The sequence below is a fragment of the Tenrec ecaudatus genome, chromosome 12, assembly GCF_050624435.1.
Source record: "Tenrec ecaudatus isolate mTenEca1 chromosome 12, mTenEca1.hap1, whole genome shotgun sequence".
Taxonomy (NCBI): Eukaryota; Metazoa; Chordata; class Mammalia; order Afrosoricida; family Tenrecidae; genus Tenrec; species Tenrec ecaudatus.
This window is the reverse complement of record NC_134541.1, coordinates 112,974,467-113,001,401: the sequence shown is the minus strand read 5'-3', so window position 1 is coordinate 113,001,401 and position 26,935 is coordinate 112,974,467. Positions and strand designations below refer to the sequence as shown.

Here is a 26,935-nt window from a genome sequence, read left to right as displayed (position 1 = left end):
AATAGACAGGTCTATACGGGGAATAATAACACAAGTGAGATAAGAATACATTAGAAGAACCAATCACATGGTATCAAAAGGGCAAGATTCTGAAGGGTTAGGAAGGAGGAAGGGATGTTACACTGTGGGGATTCCAGTCAATGCCACAAAACAAAATGCATGTGAATTATTGAATGGAAAGCTGACCTGCTCTGTAAACCCTCACCCAATTCACAATAAGAAGTTGGGGTTTTTTTAGAAGATAGAAATAAATTCGGAAGGTACCCACCTGGCTGGCCAACTAAAGGAGGTTCTTGCTTGTGACCATTCCAAAGATAGGTAATTCCAGTATGTCAACATTGTTGAACACTATTGTAACTACAACATGCCAGTAAAGACGATAATTTTTAAAGACTGCAGCAATACATCAATAGGGAGCCGCCAAAAATCCAAGCCATGTTCAGAAGAGTAAATGTAATGAGGCATATCATTATTGATGTTAGACGGATCTTATTTGAATCAGAGGATATCAGAAACAATGTTTGCTTGTGTTTGATTGATGAAGCAAGGGAATTTGTGTGAGGAATAACCTGTTGTGTATAATATTGCAAAGAATGGGAATTCCCAAACATGTAATTGTGCTATGCAGAACCTGTACTTAGTAACCAAGAGAGAGTTACTGAATCAAAACCAAGGGTGCTGTGTGGTTTACAATCAGGAGAGGTGTGTGTGTCAGGGTGGTGTCCTTCAACCATATTTATTCAATCCAAATTCTGAGCAAACATTCCAAGCAGCTGGACTATACAAGGGGGCACCTCCCTCATAAAAATGGAATTTTTTCCTCAAAGCAATGTATTTAATTTTTACAAAACAACCCATCACATTCAAAGTATTCTCGCTCTGAGTTGGTACACACAGTGGCATCACCTGGGAAGGTTCTCTTTGGTTATGGCAAACTTTTTCATCAAAGCAGTTTCACTTAAACCTCATTTTTTTTGTGATGGCCAATTTAAGAGAACCGTGTGCAGATGTGAAATTTTATTTCCTGCTCAGGACAAATGCTATATAGACTATTACGATATCGAACACAGATTATAAGGACAGCACTATGGGAAAACGCAAGTGAACAAGTGTTTTTTCTGAAGTTTCAAAGAGGTGAAATGTCGATTGATGACAAACTTGCTTCTGGAAGTCCTTGAACTTCCTGAAAAGATGAAACGTCGACTCATAGTGCATTTGGAGTTTGCTCCACCAGGTCAGACTGTTAACCAAGCTTTCTATTTAGAGGTTCTGAAAAGATTGCATCACAGTGTACAAGACCAGAGCATGTACTGGTGAAGATAAGAAATCATGACACATGGAATCCAGGTCAGATAGACCTCTCAGGAACAGAAATGGGAATATCAATACCAGGAGGGTAGGGGGAAGGCAGGGGGAGGAGTGGAGGAGGGGGAACCTATCACAGTGATCAACATATAACCACCTCCACCCCCTCAGGGGGACGAACAACAGGAACATGGGTGAAGGGAGACAGCAGTTGGTGTAAGATATGAAAATAATAATAATTTATAATTTATCAAGGGGTCACGAGGGTGGGGGGGGGAAGAAGGAATCAAAGAGGAACTGATACCAAAGGCTCAAATGACAAGTAAATGTTTAGAAAATGATGATGGCAACACATATACAAATATGCTTGATAAAATTGATACATGGATAATTATAAGAGCTGTAAGAGCCCCCAATAAAATGATCTTTAACAACAACAACCACAAAAAGCCTGATTTGTGGCAGACAGGGGACTGGTTTTGCCACCACAACAATGCACCTGCTCACGCAGCCATCTCAGTGCGCCACTTTGGGGCAAAAAAAAAATTGCTCCATGCACCTTACTTACCTGATCTCACTCTATGTGACTTCTTTTTGTTTCAGTGAATGAAGAAGAACACGAAAGGACAGCAATTTGATGACATAGAAGAGGTAAAATAAAAAAACGAGGGAGGTGCTGTTAGCCATCCAAACAAATGAGTTTGAAAAATGTTTCCAAGAATGGAATTGCAGATTTGGCAAACATATTAAGGGTCATGGAGAGTAATTTGAAGGTGGTGAGGTTGCTTTGTAAAAAAATTTAAATACATAGCTTTAAAAAAAATTCCGTTTGAGGGGGATTACCCCCTCATATGTATTAAATCCCAACTAATACTAAAATGAATATTAGTATAATATTGTACTGATTATTATAATATATTAGAATAATATTTACTAATAAATTAGTAAAATTCTTTTTAATCATTTTATTTAAAGAGCAAACAGATCTGTCTGGAAAGAATTATAAGTGGAGTGCTCCTTCGAGGCAAGGATGGCAAGACTTCATCTCATGTACTTTGGGTCGAAACAGCTGGCCTTGCAATTAACAGCCCACTGTGCAGCCCATTAGACCACCAGGTGTAGCATTTGGCAATTTCTACCACATAGTTTTGCACTGAAGTATGTACTACAGTGATAACCCCAGTGTTTCACCCTTGCTGTGTCTCATTTCCACAGCACAAATGCAAACTCCTAGAGGGCAGGCCCTTTATTGATATGGCTTCGTTACCCCAGTGGGCTAGGCACTTAGGAACAAAGGAAAAAAGGTGTCATCGGAGTGAATGATCCAACAGATGCCACACCAATGTCTCAGGACAGGAAGGCAGGTGAGCTTGGGAAGAGTGGGTCTCCCAGGGCCCAGAATCCTTCAAGACCAGGAGGCTGTTTGATAATTTGCATACGGATGGCATTCTACAAGAAATGCAGGTGCCTGCCTTTTCACCACGGAGGCCAATTAAATGCTTTACATTTTAAAAGCAGACTCTTTAAGAAATGCCGGTGAGGACAATTAAGAGCACAAAGCAGAGTAAATGAAACTGGAAGTTATCAGAAGCTATTGAAAGAAGTTGAGGAAAATGGCAAGATGCCAAATGGGAGGGAGCAAACTCAGTGCATGAGGTTCTGGGGGGATGAAGTCAGCCCCCCAATCCTAGTTCTAGCAGTGCCCTCCCCCTTCCCCAACCCCAAATCCCCACCTGGTGGGGCAGGGGCTCACCTGTTCTGGAGAAAAGGTTCTCAACTATAACGTAAGAGTAACAACAGACTGGCTTCATACAGCAATTACTAAGATTAAATGCATTAACCTGTGGACCGTAATTGAAGTTGCATCTAACACATAAATGCTCAAAGAATGTTGATTGCGGTTATTATAATGATGATTAATGTGCAGTCACAAGCCACATAATGCACATTCAGATCATGCTTGATGACATCTCCATCATATATGTCCCTGGTCCCATCGCGTTCCGAAATCCCAACCAGAGAACAGGGCATCATGAACATGACAGCTTCCCACACACAGCACATGCTCTCGTGTCTCTAGAATATATATCTCTTTTTTTTTTAAGAGTGAAAGCACAGAGATTTGTGGCAAGATGGCGGCCCAGAGAGCCACGCCGTACAGACCTTCTAAAACAAAGACACGCAGAAAACATGCTCTCTTTGATAAGTGCCGTCCTGTCGGTCCCAACTCATAGTGACCCCACGTACCACTGAACCAGACGCTGGCCAGTCCTGCATCTTCCTCACAATTCCTTGTCGGAGGCCATTCTTGTAGCCCTGTGTCAGTCCATCTTCTGGAAGGGCTTCTGCTTTTCCACTGCCCCACTCCTTGACCAAGCCTCCTTCTCCAGGGACCTGTCTCTCCCGACAATATTTCCAATGCACCTGAGACGACGTCTCACCATCCTGGCCTCTAAGGAGCATTCTGCTTGTATTTCTTCCATCACAGATTTGTTTGTTCTTTTAATTGTCATTGGTGCTTTCAGTATTCTTTGCCTGCACCATAATTTAAATATATAGATTCTTCTTTGGTCTTCCTTATTCAATGTCCAACTTTCATATACCTCTCCATGGATTTCCAAACACACACAGAGCACAACTCTGGAGGCTTGGAGCTCTAAAGAAAAGATAGATTCTCACTGCCATCGAGGTGATGTCAACTCAACGTGACCTTATAGGACAAGGCAGAACTGCCCCCTGTGGGCTTCCAATACTGTAACTCTTCATGGGACTAGAAAACCTCATCTTTTTCCTAAGTAGTGGCCGGTTGTTTGAACTGCTGCCCTTGCAGTGAGCAGCCCAACATGTAACCCCTACACCACTAGGGCTCCCAAAGATGGATTAGTGAACCAAATATCAACAGAGAGAAAAGAAATTAAGAGTAACCCATACCCAGAGGAAAATTAAGCTAGTGGATTTTCCACTGGCATACCTCAGGCATGTACATTTCAGCTCCTGCCACCGCACTGGGTTCTCCTCTACAGTTGGGCAGGAGAAAGATTGGACTCTTCCTTGTTCCCACATCCTCGATGAACAGAGGTGGGACCAGCCCCCACCCTGTAGAGCTGTTTACTATAGTCTGAGAGAAAAAGCAAACCAGGCAGGAGCAACCAGTCATGGGAATGGCGTTGATAAACCACAGAACGGATACACACTAGAGATTGATGTAAGAAGGGAGGCATTGTCTCTATTCTTCAATAACCCCCTGGGAACTCAAGGAGCTGCGGGCCCCCAGCTTCATGTCCCCAGAAGCAGCTGCATTCTCCCTGTGCTCCCCTGTGGCTGTAAGAAAATGTAGATGAAGGAAAGTGTAGATTTATCAGGATCACAGGTCACAGAGATCACCTTGATCAGGACAATGCAGTCACTGGAAAGGGACACAGAACAAGAGATTGTTCTGGCTTCGGGTTGTTTTTTTTGGTTTGTTTATTTTTTAGTTCTTATTTTTTCCTTTCTTGGTCTATCTGACAACTGTCCCCACATGATCCAGCCCCAAACCCTGTCCCTCTAATAAGTACACCGAGTGCGAAAGGCTACCACCCAATCCAGTCCCATCTGATCATCAAAAACAAAAACCCCACAAATACCGAAATACCACAATACCTCAGTGACAGCAGGCAATTTCAGTCCTGACAAAGAAACAAGACAGAATGATGCAAAGAGGTGAGCAATATAAAGAGCCAAAGACCCTCCTGAGAAAGTAAAGGTATTGGAACTACCATAAAATAAATCATGGAGAATAATTCTTAGGTACTTTCAATGGATGGAGAGAATTGTTAAGAAAGCTACATGGGGGTAGGGGGTTGGGGAGGATAACTTTAGAACAATCTGATACAATTAATGAAAACGTAAACCACATACAAATCATATAAAAAAATAAATCAACACAAACCAAAAATAAATTCAGAAGATTACTACTAAGAATTTAGAAATAAAAAAAAGAATTTAGAATTTTTTAAATCCTTTGTAAAAGCATAGTAAAATGGAAGACAAAATCAATGAGCCTTAAAATAAATCTCTCAATACACATCTACTAGAAGAACAATCTAAACAAACGATCCAAAGAAAGCCTAAGAATTACGTGGAACACTAGCAAGAGGAATGACATACATGTGGTAGTTACATGGTCTGGGGTCAACTTGTGTAGGGATGGAGTTTAGCCTGTCAATCAGGTCGCAGCTTGATGAACTCATTTGGAGCCACTAAGAAGATAAGTAGCTCACTGGAGGTGGGACACTTACTCAGTCCCTGCAAGACATTACTGACAATGAGCCTGATGGAGCTACGCTAATGTAACCCGGGCCCTAGAGGGAGAGGAGCCACGTGGAAACCCCTGAAAGCTCTGCGATGCTTCCACCACCACTGGATCCACAAGACTTTCCACCCACTGACCTGTGATCTCCCTGCATCCAGCATCATTGCATGTGTTGTGTGAGTCTGAAGAGGATTTTGCAGACTGGAATCGGACATATGGGCTAACATCAGACTTGTGGACTTGCTCTGGACTGGGCTGGGATGTTCTCTCAATATTCAACTGCTCTTATATATAAGGCTTTTCCTTATACACGTATGAGTGGCTATGAATCTGTTTCTCTAGTCAACCTGGACTAGCACACTATGCTTGATAGGAATTCCACAACAGGAAGGAACCAAAAGCAGCACAGAAAACATTGCTCAAGTGTTACTGTAAGCTGAAGAGGGGTGGGAGGCAAATGTGACCACATTCTGGAATAGATATTGGTTTGACAGCAGGGATGCCCACCTAACCAAGGGGCTTCAAAAAGTTCACAGAAAAAATTCCATGATCTTTTCGTTGCATTTTTTCCACAAATTTTGAAACCCTCCCCCACCATATGTAGTTCCATATGATGCAAATATAACCATGATGCTAGTAGAGCATACAGGGGCACAGTGATGACAACGTCTTGGCCATAACCAAACATCAAAGTCACCAAGAGGACATCAAAGTCAAGTGGAACAACATAGCCCACAGGAGATAGTCTATCTCCTACTTTGATGAGTAGTGACCATTGGTTTCTCCCTGTCTGAAGCAAAGAAGAGTGAAGAAAATCAAAGATGCATGAAAACAATGAGTGTAAAGGACTAATAAGCCATGCAACCAGCCTCCACAGCCTTGGGAACAGAAGCAGAGGTGTAGACCACCACAGCTGACCGCTCTGAAAGACATCAAAAGATCTCGTGTGGAGTTGCTGAAAAACATGGAGTAATACTCAACATCATAAAAAAAGAATTAAAAGACCAGGCTTACAAGCCTGAGAGAGATGATTGAACCCCTGAGAGTATGGCTTTGTGTCATCCTTCAAGCCTGGAACTGAGCTCACTGCCTTGACTTAGCTTTCAGTCACACAACAGAGAGGTCTCCCAGGTGGAAAACAACAACAGGAAGGTCTGAGTTACTTAGAATAACAAATTGTTCAAAATCAAAGGGGCAGTGTTAGTGCAAGGTCAAAGTCCAGAAGGAGGGAAGGGATAGGAAAGAAGAGCAAATGGAACAGCACACACCTGGAGGAGGGGGGCGGGTGGTGTTACATTGTAGAGATTGCAATCATTGACATGAAACAAAATATGTATGAACTGTTGCATGAAACATTATTGGCTCTGTAACTTTGAGTGTGTGATAGTTACATCATCTGGTGTCAAAGTGGGACTTGAGAGGATTAAGAGTGAAGGGGTGGAGTCTAGTCCGTCAATCAGGTTGTAGCCAATGAGACCTCTCTGTGGGCATGGCCTTCCCTTGAGGATTCTGGGAATTCCTGTAGTTCCTCTTTGGAGGCGAGAGACACACTTTCTCTACGCTGACTCCCTGAGAGACACTCTACTGACAAGACACGTGCTGATAGACCCCATACCCTGGGAACTGGAGGAGCCACATGGAGACCCCTGCCAGCACTGAGATGCTTCTACCCCCATTGGATTCACAAGACTTTGTACCCACTAGCCTGTAATCTTCCTATATTTGATGTCATTGTATGTGTCTCGTGAGTCTGAAGAGGGCTTTATAGATTGGTATTGGACACATGGGCCAATATTGGACTTATGAACTTGAGCTGGACTGGGCTGGGATGTTCTCTCAATATTCAATCACTCTTGTATATAAAGCTCTTTCCTGTACACATACGAGTGTCTATGAATTTGTTTCTCTAGTCAACCCAGACTAACACAGCACATGGTTCGCAGGTAGGCAGCAGATTGTAATCATGTGTGTCGCATGTCTCTTGAATGTTGAGTTATCTCTCTGCTCAGTCTTCTTTCTAAAATATTACCATGAAGGGCACCATGTCTCTCAAATCCAGCCAAACCAGTGCTAGTAATGGCGGCAGCAAGAGGCAAAGGCGTAGTATCCATTTGGAAAGGAAACAAACGATTATTCAACCACACCAAGGTGGAATGGGAATCCAGTGACTGCTATTGCTTGACACTGAGGGATACTGCACACAGAAATCACAGCAACACTCAAAAGCAAACAAACAAAATGCTGTTAAACAAGTGCGGCGTCTTTGATGTGGTTAAAGAATAATCAGAGCCAGACTACAATGTATGAAGTTCACAGGACATCCGAATTACAAGGTCTACCAGCATAACATAGTTCACAAAGATAATGCTCTACATTCTACTCTGCTGAGTCCTGACTAGGGTCTTAAAAGCTGGCGAACAGTTACCTAAGGTGCCGTCTTTGATCTCTCTTCACCCAGAGAAAAGAAAAGTAACAAACATGGAAACAATTAGTCCAATGGGTTAACGGACCGCCCAAACAGCAGTCTTCACAACCCTGAGACGAGAAGAACCAAAGGGTGCCCAGCTACCACCACCAGGAGCTCTGAAAAGAATCACCTTGGAAGGTTCTAGATAGAGTGGGAGAAAAATATGGAACAAAACTCAAAATCATGAAAGAGGTCAAGCTTACTGATTGGACAGAATCAGGTGGGACCCCTGTGACTCTGTTCCTTAGTCACGCTTCAGGTCTGGACTGAAGTCACCCTGGCATTAGAACCATCACCCTTTTAAGACCAAAAGGGAAGCATTTACCCAACGGCAATGCTTGGAAGGCCATGAGAGAAGGATCTCTGGAAACAGGGCACACCAGGAGAAAGTGGGCGAGGGGATGGTACACTGAGGGGCTGCGCTGGATGAGTTCGAACAAAACGAGTATGAATTGTTGAGCGTCACACTGATGGTCTGCTCTGTCAGCTTGCACCTAGTTCACAATAGGGAGTGTCATAGGTAAATGTTTGTTGGATTAAAGAGTTGAATGGTTGAATTAAATGGCAAGCTTAGCTGATGTCAAATTGTGCCCCAGATCACCCTACAGCCCCCCTACCCAAGGACCCTCAACTGCCCCTTCTTTTTGTAGGAGTTTCTCTCCCCACCCAGCTCCCTCAGGAGCTCCATGCTGGCCATTCCACCTAGGGTCACCGGTCAACCACTTTGGATCTGATCCCTGCCCTTTATCAACTCCTCTTGGCACTTGATGCTTTGAATTCATTCCTGAAATTCCAACTCCTACCTTTGACCTTGAATCTTCTCTTATATTTTGCTTGCTGCTTCCAAGCTGCTAGTCAATCATGCCCTCTCTGGCTTTAACCTGCCAGGCTCCTAGCACCCCATGCTCTGATCATGATCCTCCCCCAATCTACCAGGGACCATGGTCCAAACCTAAAACTCCTCTCCATCCCAAGTCTTCTCTGGCTCCAAACTGGGACTCTGGAATTTTAGAACTTTGAATAGTCAGTGTCCTCACGCATTAATCTCTCTGACCTCAGTTTCCTCACCTGAAAAGTGGGATAACAATACTCATTTATGGATGTAAAGATTTAATGCTCACAGCACACTGGGCACGAGGTCTGCACATAAAAGAGGATGGTTCATTGTTCGCTCATCCCAACCTGCTACTTCTACAATATGGTGGCATCCCTACAGCCCCATAAAAACACCAGATAAGCCATTTGGACAGCAAGAGCCTGGTGATTGAAATCACAAGCATCAAGTCTATTTCTCCAAAAGAGAGCAGAACTTGGTAATAAAACTGAGTTGTGGTACACGGCTAGGAAAAGCCGTTCGCTGCAGCCTTGGCGGGCAAGATAAAGGGCAGCTCCTTGGAGACCAGGGACAGGTTTATTAATAGGATTAAAGTCAGGGGCAGCTGCTAGAGCATCAGGGTGGCTTATCAGCATGAAAAAGTGTGTACCCAAAGATTAGATCACCTGCAGAGCAGCCAAGAAGCCCCTTCACACACACACACACAAAAAAAAAACACACACACACACCTGTAATATGATGTTGGGATGCGGGAGGAAAGACCAGTGATGTCCATGCACCTGTCCATGATCTTCAGTAAAGATGTCACATCAGGATCCCCAAGGAGGGTTTATAAAATACAAAGCCATAGCTCCTCCCTAGAGTTTGGGGTTCGGTGACTTTGACGTTTAGCCTGGGAATCTGTTGGTGATTTAAAAAGAATTTCAGAGGATGATGATGATGATGCTCTGGCAGCAGCCAGGTTTGGAAAGGTTCCGTTCACACTGTGTGAGGTGTCTTACGTTGGCATGAATACTTGGAAGAGTCTTGATGGTGCGGAGTGGTGAGTACTTGGCTGCTAACAACAGGCAGGCAGTGCCGACCTCGCAGCCACAGTGGGGGAAGGCTGTGGCAGTCTGCCAGGGAAAAGAGTTACAGCCTTGGAAACCCGTCCAGGGCAGTTCCACTGTCCTAACAGGGCCACTGGGAGTGGAAATAGACTTGACAGCCACGGGATCTGTAGGAGTGATCCGGACATCGGGATTTATCCATAGATTCATTTAACATTGTCACGGGAGGAAGATGAAGCGCTCTACTCCTGTACAGAGTTACAGACTCAGAAATGGAAACCACCGGGAAACTTATACCCTGTCCTCTAGGATTGCTGTCAGGGAGCAGCGACCAGATGCCCGTGAGTTAGTCAGTCTCAGCTTGTGGTGAGCAAGAAATGACACCCTTACTGAGCGTCCATGAGCTACTAGGGTCAGTCGCCAAAGAGCTCAATGACCATTCATTCTACACCATTCATTCAGGCAGAATGTAGGCCCCTCCAACGTGCCAGGCACTGGGCGAAGGACGTGGGATCTTGCTTAGGCCTTAAAGTGGGAACCCGTCAGAAACTCGGGCGGATGTCATGAAGATGTTTTATTTTTCACCTTTCCAAAGGAAGCATGACAGTCATTTTTATTTTTGTGCCTTTTTTTTCCTTTTAATAATTGCATTCTCTTATTTCCAGGTGCTCCCTGGTGGTGGCAATGTTCAGTGCGTGACTGGAGAGGGAAGTCCTGGCAGTCTGCTTCCTACACACAAAGCCATGGAAGAAAGCCCGTGAGGACACAGTTCTACTTTAACAGAGGGGGGGATCCGTACGAGTCAAGGTCAACAGCACAGCAACGGGCTTTGGGTTTTGTGCATTCCCCGTGGGGGAAGTAGCACATCTTGAAGTTTAAAGGAAGGTTATGTTCCCAAGATCACGGTCTCATGGTTTGGAAGAGAGGTTTGCTCAACTTGGAATACTGTCTGCATGCTCTCAAATGGGACTAATGAGGCAGAAAAGACTGGCGCTAGTGCGAGGGGACAATAATCATGGTGGTAGCAACCGCAGGGACAGCGCCTCATGCACGAAGCGCTTACGACTGGCCGAGCACGCCTCTGGACGCTAAACACGTGCGAGTGAACAAAAACAGCCCTTTCCTTTGCTCCTAGAGAGAATACACGCAGCAGTCCTTTGGAAAGGTAATTTCACAACGTTATCCGTGGCCTTAAAAAGTGTCCCCGCCAATTGTACATGTCCTTTCTTTTCAGAGCGTCCATCCTTTGAAATGATCACAAAAGCTTCATACACAAGACGCCCAGCACTGGGTTACAATGGTACAAAACCTGGGAACCACTGAAGTGTGCAACAATAGGGATTTGTCCAAATCGTCCGTGACATCCGCGGAGCAGAAGAGCGAGGCGACGCACTTGGTCCGGTCATAGAGCCACTTCCAAGATTCCTCCAGAGGTGAAGAATGCAAAGCACAACGGAGCAGTCGGCAGGTTTGACCTTTTGTATTCTATCCCCATACGGTCGCTTCAAACGCATTTTAAAGCAACATGTCAAACTCCTTATAGCATGTGCCACAATGGCGCAAGCGGAGAAAAGGTAAGTTTTTGAAAAGAATGCAGAATCTGGGGGAAACGCTCCTTGGTTTTGTTTGGATGGCAAGACACTGGGTGGGCTTTATTTCCTTCCCTCTGACTGTGTTCCTAGATATGAGCGGGTGGTAACATTAAACACTCTCTAGAATGAAAGAAAGCTATTTATAAATCCAAGTAAGCCTGGCTTCACAGTATGAATTCCCTTGGCTTTTTATTTTTTTAATTTACAACATATGTAATGAAGGGATTTATGAAAAATAAACACCCAGAAATGGCAGTGAACATGAAGGCTGTGATGGAGAAGGTGCAGCGCCTTAAGATAACCCTTCCCCCCAAAAGAGCAAAGCCCAGGACTGCCCACTCTTGACTTGTAAAGTGTCGCTCAGAGTTCACAATAATATTAAGTGTATCACTAGTACCCTTTTTGTTGTAATTAGCAGAAACCCCATCCCTCGATTCCGTTTCATAGCAACCTTGTGGGACAGAGGGAAATACCCCAGCAGTTTCTAAGCCTGGAAGCTGTATAGAAGCAGACTATGGGTTTGGTTTGGTTTCTCCCCAAAGGGCAGTCCAAGGAGTTCAAACCCCTGATCTCTCCGTGAACTTCAGAGCACGTGACCACTTTGTTCCTGGCCTGCGACACAGTGAGGCCACTGTCCCGAGTCGAGAGGTGCGGAGGGAAGGCTGACTTGGGTAATTGCTGGGCTCCGGGGTTCGGTCGCATCTACGCTCCCCTTTCCTCTCACAGCCAGGCCAGCCATCTAGCCTATTGGCTTTGATGCCGGAGCCAGAGAGGAATTCCTGGAAGCCCAGGTTGGCAACACTCTTTTCTGCAAACAGTTCTGACAAAGTGAGACCTCGGCAGGGGGCTGGCGGGACTTCCTCTACTGATGTAACAGCACCCGAGTCATTCTAATTTGGTCACTGGCTGTCTTCACGGTCAAGAGAATGCAAAGCTCCCATCAGCCAGCTGGAAGCGCACACCCAGAGTCCAGGCTGACCTTCACCCCCTTCTGAAGGAAGCACTTGTTCCAGAGGGAAAGTGGCCATTCTTCCTCAGGAGAGGAACTCTGGAGAGAGCAAACGATTACAGCCTCCGGCTGGCAGTTTGAATCCACCCAGAGGCACCTGGTGATCTACGTCAGAAAATCCAGCCATCAAAGCCCCATTGGACCACAGCCACTGAACACCGTGGCTCACCTGGGGTTGCTAGGGGTCAGGGCGGACCCACGGCAACTCACACTTCACGGTCATTAGTGTGAGCAGAACAGTCTGAGCACTGAGCAACAAAACCACCCCCCAGCTACAAGGGGAGAGTTGAAATTGATGCATGTCCATCTGTGGCGGTTACATAATCTATTGTCAACTTGAGACTATTAAGAGTGAATGGGATGGAGTTTAGCCTGTCAATCAGGTCACAGCTTGACGACCTCATTTGGAGGCGCTAAGGAAATAAATAGCTCGCTGGAGGTGGGACACACACTCTCTCTACTTCGTCTTCCTGGGAGACAGTCCTGCTGACAAGACACATGGAGCTGCGCTGATAGAGTAGCCAGTCCTGGAGCTGGAGGAGCCACGTGGAGACCCCTGACAGCACTGAGATGCTTCCACCACCACTGAATCCACAAGACTTTCCACCCACTGGCCTGTGACCTTTCTTCCTGCTTTCGGCATCATTGCATGGCTGCGTGATTCTGAAGAAGAATTTATAGACCGGTAATGGGCATATGGGCTAATAGCGGACTAATGGACTTGACCTGGACTGGGCTAGGATGTTTTCTTAACGTTTAATTGCTCTTTGATATAAAAGCTCTCTCTTACATACATATGAGTGTCTCTGATTTTGTTTCTCTAGTCTACTCGCACTAACAAACTATCTCTTCAATTTAAAACACACACACACACACACACCATTAAGAGGAGGAACTTGAAACAGGTCCACCAATGTGCATGGTAACACTTTCCACAATAACAAAAGAGTAAAGACAATCCAGAGATACGTCAATGTATGAATGGATGCACAACATACGGTGAATTCACACATTGGCCTGCAGATCAGCCATGGAGAACTAACTTCCTGAGGCATGCCACGGCAGGCATGGACCTCAGAAGCATCACGTGAAACAGAATGAATCAACAGTGAAAGTAAAGAAACGATTCCACCTCAGTTTTATGAAAAAAGCAAACCAAAAAATCATTAATGGTCAACCAGCGGGAGTGGGAGGAAAAAGGAGGGAGATCATGCTTAGGGGAGGGGCGCAGAATTTATGTTAACGGCGGAGGGATAGCTCAAAAGGGAGTGAGAATGAATGTGAAACGTGAATGCCATCAGCATCGCTGAATCGCAGAGGTGGATGTGCTGAGCCGGCAGGTGCGTGGTGTGTATATAAAATGAGGAGGAAATTGAAACCGGAGATAAATGAGCGGCTCACAAAAGACACTGCTTTAAATACGTTCAACTTTCCAGATCAGATGAACCAAGTCGGAGAATGAGGTCATGTCCAGGAAGCGGCCTGGTCTGGAGCACCTTTGGGTCAAACCGAAAAAGCTGCAGAGAAGCCACTGTCATTTCTGTCCCCACAAAGGAAATCTCTGCCATCTGGCCTGAAAGCTGATCTCCAAGAACTAACATCAGTCGTGGATTTCTGAGGAAGTTCTTGAACAGCTAAATTGAGAACTTAGAGACAATTTACGTTCGGTCTCCCAGGAACACACTGTGCCGGGTGCCCTGAGGGGAAGTGCTACACTGGAACATCTTGAGATGGTCATGGGAAAAAGCACATGCAGTTTTCAGAAAAGCATTTGAAAATTTGGGGGAGGGTTGGCTATAAACCTCCAGCCTGAAAGGGGGTGCTGTCATTTACTGGTGCACTTTCAAATGTCTAGGCCCCCCAAACAGGGGAGCGAACTGGGCAGATTCTGCCATGGGTGGGCAGTGTTTGTTGAGGACAGGCTAACAGCGCATGCGAGTACCTGCCATTCATGGAAACTCACATTCGACAAGGCTGAGATGGCAGCGTGGATCAGGGAAACAGGTGGGTCAGCTGGATAGAAACACCAGTTCCAGTCTTTGCTGGTTGGATCATTTATTTGAACTCTGTGTTCTGACCTGGGAAAACTCACTGCCATCGAGTTGATGTCGACTCAGAGTGACTCTGTAGGGACAGGTAGACTTGGGAGAGGGGAGGTTAACCTCCATGATGGCCCAGATGTGACTGGCTTTTCTTTCTAGTAAATCTACTCATTTTTGTTTCCCATTCTTTCTCATCTTGCCCCCCTCCTACTTCAGTTCTCTCTGCAATGTTTTGTTGTTGTTGTCGTTGTTTTATCTCACTTGGTGTTTTCATCACTCAAGCAATGCACGCTGATTATAAAAACTGCCAAGCAATAGAGAACTGCCGAGGATCAGCGAGCACCCCGCTCCTCACTAGGGAACACATCGATCCACACTTTCATTCATTCTTCCACCCGTCAACAGATGGCAAATGGTCTGCCAGGTGTCAGGGGACACGTAAGGGGCTCAGAATGTAGCTGTGAACAGCTCAACTTGACCTCCTTCCTGGAGACAGGATCTGAGCTGGGAGGAGGGTTGTAGATCTAACTTGTTACTGTTGTGAGGTGCCACCGAGTCAGCCCTGGCCCGTAGCGACCCTGTGTACAACACAACGAACCACTGCCCGGCCCTGCACCAACTTCATCCTCATCTCTCTCTTTGAGGCCATTGTTGCAGCCACGGCGGCGATCCATCCTGCTGAGAGTCTTCCTCCTTTCAGCCGACTCTCCGCTTTACCAAGCATGATGTCTTCTCCGGGAATCGGTTCCCCCTGATGATATGCCCAACGTACAAAAATCTCACCACCATCGATTCCAAGGATCAATCCAGCTGTACTTCTTCCCAAACAGATTTGCTCCTTTTTCTGGCAGTGGTAGAGAAGCTAGAGCCACGCGGAGAAATGATAACGTAAAAGAGCTGAATGGAAATTTTCCAAGGGCAGCCCTGGAAGATAAAGTGTTATAATGAAAAAGGAATGAAAGACTCTTAGTAAGCAAGTTCGAGAAAGGCATTCACCAGGTGCCCTCTCTGTGCCAGCCCTGACGCTAGGTAGAGGATCTCTCAGATAAATCAGGCCAGAAATGAGAGATATTCTTCATTATTGCGTTATTATAAACTAAATTTCCTAGACATTTATTATGTGTGTTGTGCTACACTAAGCCCTTTACGTGCATTTATTGATCACCACGAAGACGATCAGACCTAGGTATTATGAGTGTATCCATATTACAGATTCAGGCACAGGATTAGAGAGGACAAGAGCTCAAAACTGACCAGTGACTTGTGACTCAACTCTAGGTCTGTCTCCAAGACTCTCTCTCATACAATTCTGTAACAGCAGATCCCTACAAACTCCACTTGACATTACACAATTCAGTCTCTCTCTGCCCAAGTCCCAAAACTTTAGGGAAAAGCTTTGCTGGAAATCTAATGAACTCTATAAAGACTGGAAATCATGTCATGTACTACAAAGAATATCCATTCCCAGGACATCCAGCAAGCCTGATATGGGTCAGTAAACCATCTAGTGCTCCACATTCTACTAGGAAGGTTCATTTTCAGGGTCACCCTCCTTGTGAGTTTAAAGCCAAGGGCATCAAAGCTTGAAGGGCACGCACAGCCAATGGGATTCTGACTAATGGTCCATGGACTTCTGTTCATCCCCGACCTCTTATGATTTTCAGAGTTCTTAGTGGCCTGGAAAATTGACAAGGACTTTGGTCAAAAGAAGCCTTGGTCATGTCATGAGAAAGACTAACTATCAATATCTCCCTCTCCACTTCTCTGTAGAACAACCTTATTCTCGAAATCCAAGTGCGATCGCCTCGAGGTCATATGTTGGCTCTCGGATTTGTTTTCATTTTCAACTTCAACCTGCTACTGTGCTTCTCTATCTTCTCTTCCCACTAAGGATGGCAAGACTGCTTCTCAATATACTTTGGACACGTTGTAAGGAGAGCCCAGTCCTTGGAGAAGGACATCATGCTTGGCAAAGTGGAAGGGCAACGAGAAAGAAAAACACCCTAGACAACATGGATTGACCCCACTGCTGCAACAATGGGCTCAAATACGGTGCAGGACCGGGCAGCGTTTCCTTCTGATGCACGTAGGGTGGATATGAGTCAGAACTGGCTTGACAGCACCTATGACTAAGACCCACAGCCCGTCCCATGGCATCCACAAGAGGAAAAGATAGCTGGCTTACATCAAAATGAACTAATCATGTGCTTTACATACAGTTATACAAGAGAAAACGACATCCAGATGTACGACAGAGGCAAAGATATTCATGCTCTGGAGAGAGTATAAGAAACAATAATGGAAAGCTTCACAGAGGTGAGTTTTAAGGGCTAAGCAGAGATTTTCAGAGAGGAAAGGTGTAAACATTTCTGGCGATGGCAGGAACAAATGAATAAAGATGATTGTCAGAGAGCATGTTTGGTGGGGGTTGAGAAGAGTTTTGTTTTGCTTAATTCTGAACCATTTGGTTAAGTAAATTTGGGTCATCAGATTTCTTTCTCCTTAACATTTCAATATGCATTTCCTAAGATCAAAGTCCTTTTCTTACCATGTAAAATCAGACATTAACTTAATACTCTTATCTAATCTTCAGAGCTTGTTTGTATTCCATCACTTGATCCAACAATTTCCTTTACTACAAAAAAAGAAACAGAAATGTTGACTACGGGTTTAGAATGGTAACCGGCCACTCCCAGCACACCCTGGTCCCTGGCCCTGCTTGATTTCTCCTTATAGAACTTACCACCATCCAATAGATAAGCAGTCCCTTAGTGGGGCAAATAGTTAAACATGCTTGGCTGCAGGTTCAAGTCTACCCAGCGATGCATGGAAGAAAGGCCTGGAAATCTGCTTCTGAAAAATTAGCCACTGAAAGCCCCTGTGGCATAAAAAGGCCATCCTACATCTGAAATCACTCGAGGGTAGCCAGTAACAATGGTGGGACACACAGTACAGTTTTATGTTTAAAAATAAAAATCCACCATCCCACTGGAAGGTAAGTTCTTAGGGGTCAAGAATTTCCATCTCTTTTGTTCATTGCTATATCTTAAAGACAAGAAATAGTGCCTAACACTGGGAAGGTTATTGGTAAACATTTGTTGAATGACAGAGTGGTCAAATAGGTGGTATCTCCTCCCCACCCCTTGTGACTTCTGTTATTTTTTTAAGCAAAAATCATGGGGTGTCCTGATCAAGTACCCCGTGGCTGCACCTGTGTTTGCTGTTGGAAAGCCTTTGGCACCCTGTAGCTGTAGAGTGCATGGGACAAGGGAGAGGGCTGGTCCCTGAATGGTTTGGTGGTTCTCCTAGGCTGTCTCGAGGCAGCGGAGTCCCTGCTGGAGCGTTTATGGAACAGTGACACCTGTGAAGACCGGAACCCAAGGGACTGTCTTGTGTCTCCAGATCTAAGGCCGGCTGTGAAGAACCCTGCTACATCAATGCCTAGGGAGTCTTCCTTTTCCATTCTGTAGGCTTGGAAAAGACATGAAACCATGTGTCACAAGGATTTCCAAGTGTATTCAAACTGTACACAGACACACCATTCTAACAAAGAGACAGTCCAGCTTAACTTTTTAATTAAAAAAGTGTCTGATGCCAACCGTTTCTTTGGTATTGGGTTTTTGATGACATTATTGAATCAAGTCTCTTAAGTCCATAACCTTATCAAAAGGTTGGTAAGACACTCTTCCAAAAAACAACTCCAGGCAGAAATTTTCCCCAAACTGAACTTTACAGACAAAAGAGGGACGGGCTCCAAAAAAGTGGGGGGGGGGGGGAGGAGGTTGTACAGAAACAAAAAGGACAGATGTCCTTGGAGAAGAGTAGGGATGCAGTGAGTCCTCACACACGGCCCAGGATGCACAAGAAAGGGGGGTGGGGGAGGGGGCGGACTTTGTTTCCGACTCTGGCACTTCTTGGATGTTATTTCCGGTCTCTGCAAACACACTTGCTCATAGTCAGGCTGCAACGTCCGTGATTTCTTAATTCCACCTGCATCTCACCAAGTCCACTTGCAGAGAATGGTTGATTAGCCTGAGGTCATTGTTTAGGAGAAACGCTCTGAGTTTTCCTTCTGGGGCAGGAGGCCATCTTACCCAGGACCTGTCCTTCACGGGTTTCACAGGGGATGCACAAGTCCTTGATGTTCCACGGTATCTCACATCGCTACATCGCATCCCCCACAAAACAAAAAAACAAACAAACAGAAGTTCGATTCATGGATTCAAGTGTTAAAGCCAGGCACACCCTGAAGCATGAGCCTTGTATTAACTTGTACTAAATTAACCACTGGCTGGAGACCTTGGGCCCGTGACATATACTTAACATCATCCTGTCCGAACCAGCCCCTCCACCTCAAAGCTCCACCGCCTGGCGAACCTCTTAGGATTTCCAGGAGGCTTCATAGATGCTCAACTTCAAGGGGCTGAGATGGAGATGGAGGACCTGACTGTGTGCTAGCCAGACCCATCTCCTCGGACTCACTCCCACGCCCTTCAGTGGCACGAGCCTCCTTGCAGCTTCTCAAAGGGATCGAGGATGATTCACCTCAAGGTTGTTGGCTCTCTCACCAAGCCTCCTTCGACTTGGCTTAAATGTCCCCTTCTCGGTGAGATTTCTCTGCCATCCTGCTCAAAACCAGGAGCCCTTCCCCTTGCGACCCACTTCCCTGCTTCATCCTAGCCCACAGCACATCCTCACTCATTCGGAGATGGTTTGTGGGGCTGAGAAGCAGCTGGAACCAGTAGCGTGTCAGAAGTCACTTAACCCAATGACTGAAGGATGAGAGGAGATGGAAAAAGACAAACTCGAGCAGCAGCAGCAGCAGCAGCAGCAGCAGCAGTGCCAAGGCCTAGAGGCAGGAGTACTCTTGTCATGTTCAGGTGAGTTTAAGGTTAAGGATCTTGGGGTATTCCCAAAAGCAGGCCTCCAATACCTACAGCATGTTCAGGTCCACTTCTCTGTCCTGTTTCAGGCTCTCTTGTCCAGTCTGCTCCTGGTCTGCTCAGCTTTGGACTAGAAGTCCATCTGCCCACGCTGATGAAGGACCCTGCTGCCCTGACCGCCACTTCCCCATTTCTCTTCAGCCACTGTTGGAAGGGCCTCAGCTTCACCACTCTGGGCTGTTCCCACATCCCATCCAACTCTTTTCCAGCCTGGCCTTCTCAATCCCCAACGTCAGTGCCCCAGAACCCCCGTGGGTGGCACCACCAACTCAGTTTGCCCAGCTCTCAGACTGGGACTCGCTAAGAGAGAAATAAATGGGAGATGGGGGAATAAGATAAGTCTGGGACGATCCAGCTTCAGATGTTCACCTCAGAATATAGCAGGTCTGCATCCCAGGAGCCTTCATACCTAGTATCCTGCAGCTCCACCACCCCCAAGCAGCAAATGCATGGCCTTAATCAGTGTCCATTTTGTCCTGGTCCCTTTAAAGCAGTGGTTCTCAACCAGAGTGACTTCAGACCCCAGAGGACGTTTTTGGTTATCCTATGGAGGGGTTACATGGATAGAGATCAGGATGCAGCTAAACTTCCCACTATATAGAAAGCATCCCTCCCACACATACAAACATGCAACAAAGGATCACACCCAAATGTCAATAATGTCAAAGGTGAGAAACTGCATTTTGGAAGAAACCCACATAAACATGTATGTAACATATATCAGGATGCTAAAACTTATTAGGATGCAGAGAGATGCAACTTAAAATATGAATGAGATCTCTAATACCTGGTGCAATAACCAAGTTGACTACTGGCAGGAATCTGTGACAAGGGAAACCTTCCACACAGTGGGAAAGTCTCTCCAGAACAACCCATTAACTAATTAGTCAACATAGCATTCACAGTCCCCATGACCAGTAGTGCTATAGGACATTATTCATACTTCTTCGTTTGAGCTCCCTTCTGGCCCACTTTAAATTTGTTCTCGTTTCTAATGTTTTCTGCTTTCTTTTCGATTGAGGTCTTTCTCTGTTTTACGTTGTTAATGTTGTTAGGGTTTTGTGGTTGTTGCTGTTTTGTTCTTTTGGATGTTCATCTAGGTTTGAAGTCTGGGATAGATAAATCTATAGAGACTGGGTTAATGGTTTCTTGGGAGGGCATGGCAAAAATGGGTAGGGGGAAATGAGGAGGTAATAACATATGGGCTGAAGTGGGAAGAGAAGCTTTGAAAATGATGTTGGCGGCATATGTGCAAATGTGCTCGACACACTGGAGGAATGTATGGATTGTGATAAGAGATGGAAGAGCCTCCAATAAAAGTATTTTAAAAAGAAAGAAAGAAGAAAATGTTCTAAAATTAATTATGATGATGATTGGATAGCTCTGCTTAATATTATGCACTGAATGGTATGATATGTGAACTACATGCTAATAAAACTGGTTTTTTTAAACAACATGGAAGGAGATCATGACTGCAGCATTGTGTAGTGCTGGGAAGTTGAAGGCAATGGAAATGTGGACCAATAAGAGGGGATGAATGACCACAAGAGTGTATTAGAAGTGACAGTGTAGATGGGAAAATAGCATGGTAAGTGGACCTTAACACTGCCATGGAGGGAGGAGGGGTAATAAGAAACAGTCTGGTCTCCTTAGGACATGTCAACATACATCATGTTTGTAAGTGTGCATGTTGGGAGAGCAAATTGGTACAAGGACTTTGGAAAACTATTTGGCGGTATTTGCTGAAGCGAAATATAAATACTATGATACAGCAATTCCGCCCTGGTGAGGATGCCCGAGAGAAGAGCACTTACATCTGCCAAAAGGCATGTATCAGCACGCTCATCGCAGTTTAACTCCTAACAGCGCCAAACCGGAAGCAGCCAGTCGTTACAAAGGGTGAGACAGCCAGCGCTACAACAGATGACCAAGCAATAGAAACCCTGCAACTCTATGCAGCACAGGGGCATCCTACAGACACGGCACTGAGCAAAAGAAGCCAGGTGCAAAAGAGGCTGGGCTGTAGTATTCCATGTAATGAGGTTTCAAATCAGACAAAACGCATCCACACTCGTAACCAAACACAAACTCACTGCCATCGAGTCCATTCCCACCCAGAGCGGCCTCTACAGCACAATAGGATCCTAAGTTTTCCGAGGCTATAAATCTTCATGAAAGCACAGGACCTCGTTTTCCTCCCTTGGCTCGACTGGTGGACTTGAACTGCCAACCTTTAGGTTGCATCCCATTGCTTAATTGACTGTGCTACCAGAGGAGTTCTATCAATAGTGTCAGAGGTTATTGCCGTGGTTCCCTTTGGAAAGTATCGGCGATCAGCCTGCACTTCTGACGTGCTTTAACCTGAGATTACACAGGGTCTATACAAATGTCCAGAACCACTGGGCTGTGTGTGTAAGCCCAGTTAACTATAGACTCATTTATGTTAACTGTAGACTCATTTCCAAATAAACCTGATGAGGGGGACACGTGCACCAGACACAGATTCCACTGACAGTGCTAAATGCCAATGACCTGCGGAGTGACTAGGACATCCGGTGGCACCGTACAGTAGAGCCTTGCTGATGGCTGCTGGGGCAGCAACATGACCACACCCTGCACTCTGCAGAGCAGCCCTTCTGAAAAACCGTGTCTTAGGAAGCTCAGCCTGTACCTATGACCCTGTACGAGCAGTGACATTATGGAGGGAGGGAGGCGTAGCTTAGCATCATCAATGACTTGGGGTCAGAAGGACAGTTTATACCCAAGAGCAAAGGACAGAAGGGTTTGGATAGAAGGAAGAACGGAAGCAGGAAACACAGGGAGGACGTGGGATAAGGATGCTGCACCGTCGGCAGTGCATTCAATGATGTGAAACAAAATGCATATAAATCATTCAATGGAAAATTGATCTGCCCTGCGATTATTTACCCAATTCACAGCAAAACTTTTGTTTTGGATTTACCTTAAGAAATGAAAAGCTGACAGTCACACAAAATCTGCGCAGACACTCAAATATTTATAGCAGTTCTATTCATAATCACAGAACAACAGAGATGATCCAAACATCCTTTCATTAGTGAAAGGATAAACATGTATCCAGACTCTGGAATATCAAGTTTCTGGTGCGTGCAGAAATCTCAAGGAATCTCTAAAGGATCATGCTGATTGAAGTTCACAAGTTAACACTCTCCGATCTCATGTCCAAGACGTTCTTTTTTTAAAAATTATTAATAGATCATTTTATTGGGGGCTCTTACAACTCCTTTAACAATCCACACATCAATAGCACCAAACTAATTTGTACATAGGGTGCCATTGTCATTTTCAAAACACTACTTTTTACATGAGCCCTTGGTATTAGCTCCTCTTTATACATGACTTTCTTGAGAAGATAAATTTACGGAGATGGAAACAGATCAGTGGTTGCCAGGTACCCCGGGTGTTGCCAGAGGGAGGGCATGACTTTGCCCATTTCCTGATTGTGGCCGTTGTCAGAATTATATGACTTGAACCTGTGTTAAAATTCATAGAACTACACATCACAAGAGGAAGAAGGGTCAAATTTACCATGTGATTATTTTGAAGTAGGACGTAAGATGCTCAGTCAGAGTCTTATTCTACATTTGAGGGTTTTTTTTATTCAATAGCTATGCAATAAATAAATATGCATGTAGTATGAATCTATCACACAAAATCCACCTTTTGCAAGGACATTTAAAAAAAGAATGTCAAGAACGGGAGTACAATGCTGGGATAAAGGTAACTAAATCTTATAAATATGAAAGAGGTTGTCTTAGAGTCCCAACACACACACACACACACACACACACACAGACACACACTCACTCACTCACTCACTGATTTGCTAGAAAGACTCACAGGACCCAGGAGCCATGGGAGTCACCAGGAAAACCATTTGCCTTCAAGTTCACGTCAATTCACCGTGACCCCACAGGTGTCAGAGTCAAACTGTGCTCGGTGGTGCTTTCCTTGGCCAGTGGTTTTGTTAGGTCACCTGTATAGGGACTGGGCATCCATTGTGCATGCACAGAGGTACAAGCGTCTGGCCAGGAAGGAAGGGGTGGTACAACTAGGTGGGCGTTACACCTGGATTGGCCCATCTGGGCCAGGTGAATTCACCTCAGTCAAAGGGGTCAGCCACGCCTCCCAGCAGAGGACCTCAAAAGCCAGAATCCAGAGCCTTGAGGCCCTTCGACTTCTCAAGCTGTTCCTGGGAGCCCTGCAGTGGTCTCCTCTGGCCTCAGGATTCCATGTGCAGGTATCAAGGGCCCCGAGGTGTCTGTGTAAACCTGAAGTGTCTTCTCTTTCACAAAACTCACTTGGATCACAAATCAGGCTTCAGCGTGAGTTCTTTCTTGAGCAAAAGCCAAGGACCGAGGTAAATCTGTCCCATGAGAAAGATCTAACCATTTCAGAAGTAGATTGCCAGGCCTTTCCTGGACGATGCTTCTGGGAAGACTTGGGCCAACTTTGTGGTTCGCCAGGGAGCACACGGATCACTAGCATCAGCCAGGGGCGGTCATTCCTGACCAGGACCCGTGAGTGAAGGGTCAAGGGGAGGTCAAGAGGAAACCAGGCACAGGCTCCCAGCAGTCCCCGTTCTTCTCTGCAGCAGCAGTCAGCACCGCGCACAGGGAGGCTCACTTAAGACCCCCAAATCCAGAGTTTCTAATGGGGGTTGGTCACGTAGGCATAAAACCAGCCACAACTATTTCCTAGAAGGTAAATGAGTGTTCACTGTCCCCCGCAGGCAAAGCAGTCTTCCTGAATATTGCAGAAATTAAGTTCTCAGATGGCAGCCAAGCGTCGGGCTGGAAAGCAGGCCCTTTTAATGGTGGCACCACCCCCAGTAGGTAACCCCTTCTTCTACAGTCACCCAGACACACTAATGCTGATGTGTTATGAGCCTGTGGTCCAAGAAAAGAGAGTGAGAGAGAGAAATAAAATCCATACAGTACGAAAAACAACAAGTTTTAATTCACTGCCATTGAGCCAACATTGACTCATAGAGACTCTATAGCAAAGGGGAGACCTGCCCCGTGGTTCTGGGAGACTGACTCTTTTTGGGACTAGAAAGCCTTGTCTTTCTCCTGAGGAGCACCTGGTGGTTTGGAACTTCAGACCTTGTGGATTGCAGCCCATCGAGTACCCGCCGTGCCACCAGGGCTGCTCAGCAAAGCAAAACAAAAGATCTGCCTTTTGGTCGTGTGAGCATTCTGTATCTAGTCTTCTTTTAAGCACAGAGATCCACGGGGCAAAGGAAGCCATGACTGCTCCCAAGAGGCAGGTTCTGATCACCCATGAGAGGGAGCCAATGTGGACCCCTTCCCCTTTCCTGTATTAGGCCAGCACTTGACCTGACTGGGTGACAACCCAGAGATCCAAAGAAAAGAGAAACTGAAAACAACAAACCGACATCAAAGGTTTGCATGAGAAGACCCTGAAGCACAGTGAGGCAGAGAACAACTCACAAGTATCCTCAAAAGTAAAACAAAGATAGAAGGGCTCTTGTCCTCCCTCAAGGACTCTCTCCTAGCCACGGGGCTAGAAAGCTTCTCAGATTAAAAGAGGGAATTCTTTAATGTGTGCCCTTGAACACATCTGGCATCAAAGAGCTTCTGCTCCCTGACATGCCTCTCAGATGCAGCAGGACCCGGGCTCTGCTTAAAGAATAGCCTCTGTGTTCATGGTGGACTTCCCTGGCCTCAGAGATAGATGCTCAGATAGATGCTCAGCAAGCACAAGGAGCCTGCAGCCACAGAAACTCCCAGCTCTCCATTGATCTGCAACCAGTCCTGAGTTCTTCTGATGGCCATTCAAGTCACCCAAGGGCGATAACCAAACAGGCTCATGGGAACAGAGGAAGAAGAAGGGGAAAGGGTAGAGGGAGCAGGAAAAGGAGGAATCGACGGAGATGGATGCAGACAAGACAGAACTGGATATGTAAAAGTCACTGGATAGTTCAGACACTTAAAACAGTTGATTGCGGATCAAAACATTGGAGGTTGGAGTCTACCCAAGAGCCCCTCAGGAGAAAGGCCAAGCATGGTAGAGGGAGATGGTCTGTTCCGGCTCTTCGGTCCATGGTCTTTGTAACTCCCACCAAAGGATTGGGCGGGAGTAAGCAAATAAAGTGTGCTGCTGTTAAGTGCATTTGGGTCGGTCCTGACCCATAGCAACCATGTGCACTGAATGCTTTTTTTGGTATTATGTGTGGCTTTGAAGTAGAATTGAAAAAAATTAAAGGGTATTATTCAGATCATGGTGATTTCCTTTGTTTGTAAACATATATTTATCGCCCTCAAATAATTTTTTTAATTTTTGTGAGGGACAGGATTGGCTATTCCATCTCAAAAGTTTGCCAACCCCTGCTCTGGACAACCAGCCTAACCTAGAGGCCCCTGAGTCTTTCCATTCCATTCAACCCTTTCCATCCAGGTAAAAATTTCCATTCAGGTGAAAAAAGGTGAAGTCTGTGAAAACCAGACCTTGACGGGGCTGCCCGGTTTTCCCATGTCTAATAAGTCCGTACCTGTGATCGGGTACAGTCTTATCACTTTTCTAGTGCTCCTTTTAGTGAAAAATAAATTTGTTTTCTTTCTTTAGAAGGCTCTCCCCATGCCTGAATTCTGGCTTTCGCAGATTGGCTGCTATGCCTCGGCCCAGTTCCTCAAGGGTCCTGGCTGGATCGGAATCCCTGTCCCTGGAGAAATCTTCAGCTCCCACCAGGAGCTTTGACTGTCATCCTTTTCCATGAAGCTACAGCCCACAGTGGACCACGCTCCTCCCTGATTCTCCCAAGGAACCTCTCGCCTGCGGCTGTTTCCTGTAGCAAACTTCATAGATGCGCTCAGAGCATGGTGCAAGGCTCGGGGGGAATGATGTCGTTAAGTGCCATCGAGCCAGTTCTGACCCATAGCAATCCGATGCAGAAGGAAACACTGCCCCGTCCTGTGCCATCTCACCATGGTTCCTGCTCTTGAGCCCATTGTTGTGAATCCATCTCCTGAAGGGCCTCCTTCTTCCCTGATGCTCCTCCACCAAACCGGATGTCCTTCTCCAGGGACTGGTCTCACCTGACAGCAGGTCGAAAGTATATAAGACCAAGTTTCTCTGTGTTAGGTCGCGTTGACTAGAGAAACAAATCCAATTATATATAGATAGATATAGATAGATAGATAGATAGATAGATAGATAGATAGATAGATAGATAGATAATTGTTAACATATATATGTTAAAAAGAGCTTTACATCAAGAAGTAATTATATATCAAAGAAAACATCCCAGCCTAGTCCAACTCTAGTCCATAAGTCTGATTCTAGTCCATAAGTCCCTCTTCAGACTCCAGACTCACACAGCCACGAGCAATGATGTAGA

At 45.6% G+C, this 26,935-nt stretch overlaps 1 pseudogene; it reads left to right on the top strand.

Annotated features, from left to right (window-relative positions):
• Positions 1-26,295, top strand: part of LOC142422877 (profilin-1 pseudogene) — a 117,852-nt pseudogene extending 91,557 nt beyond the window's left edge.
• The last annotated feature ends 640 nt before the right edge of the window (positions 26,296-26,935 follow it).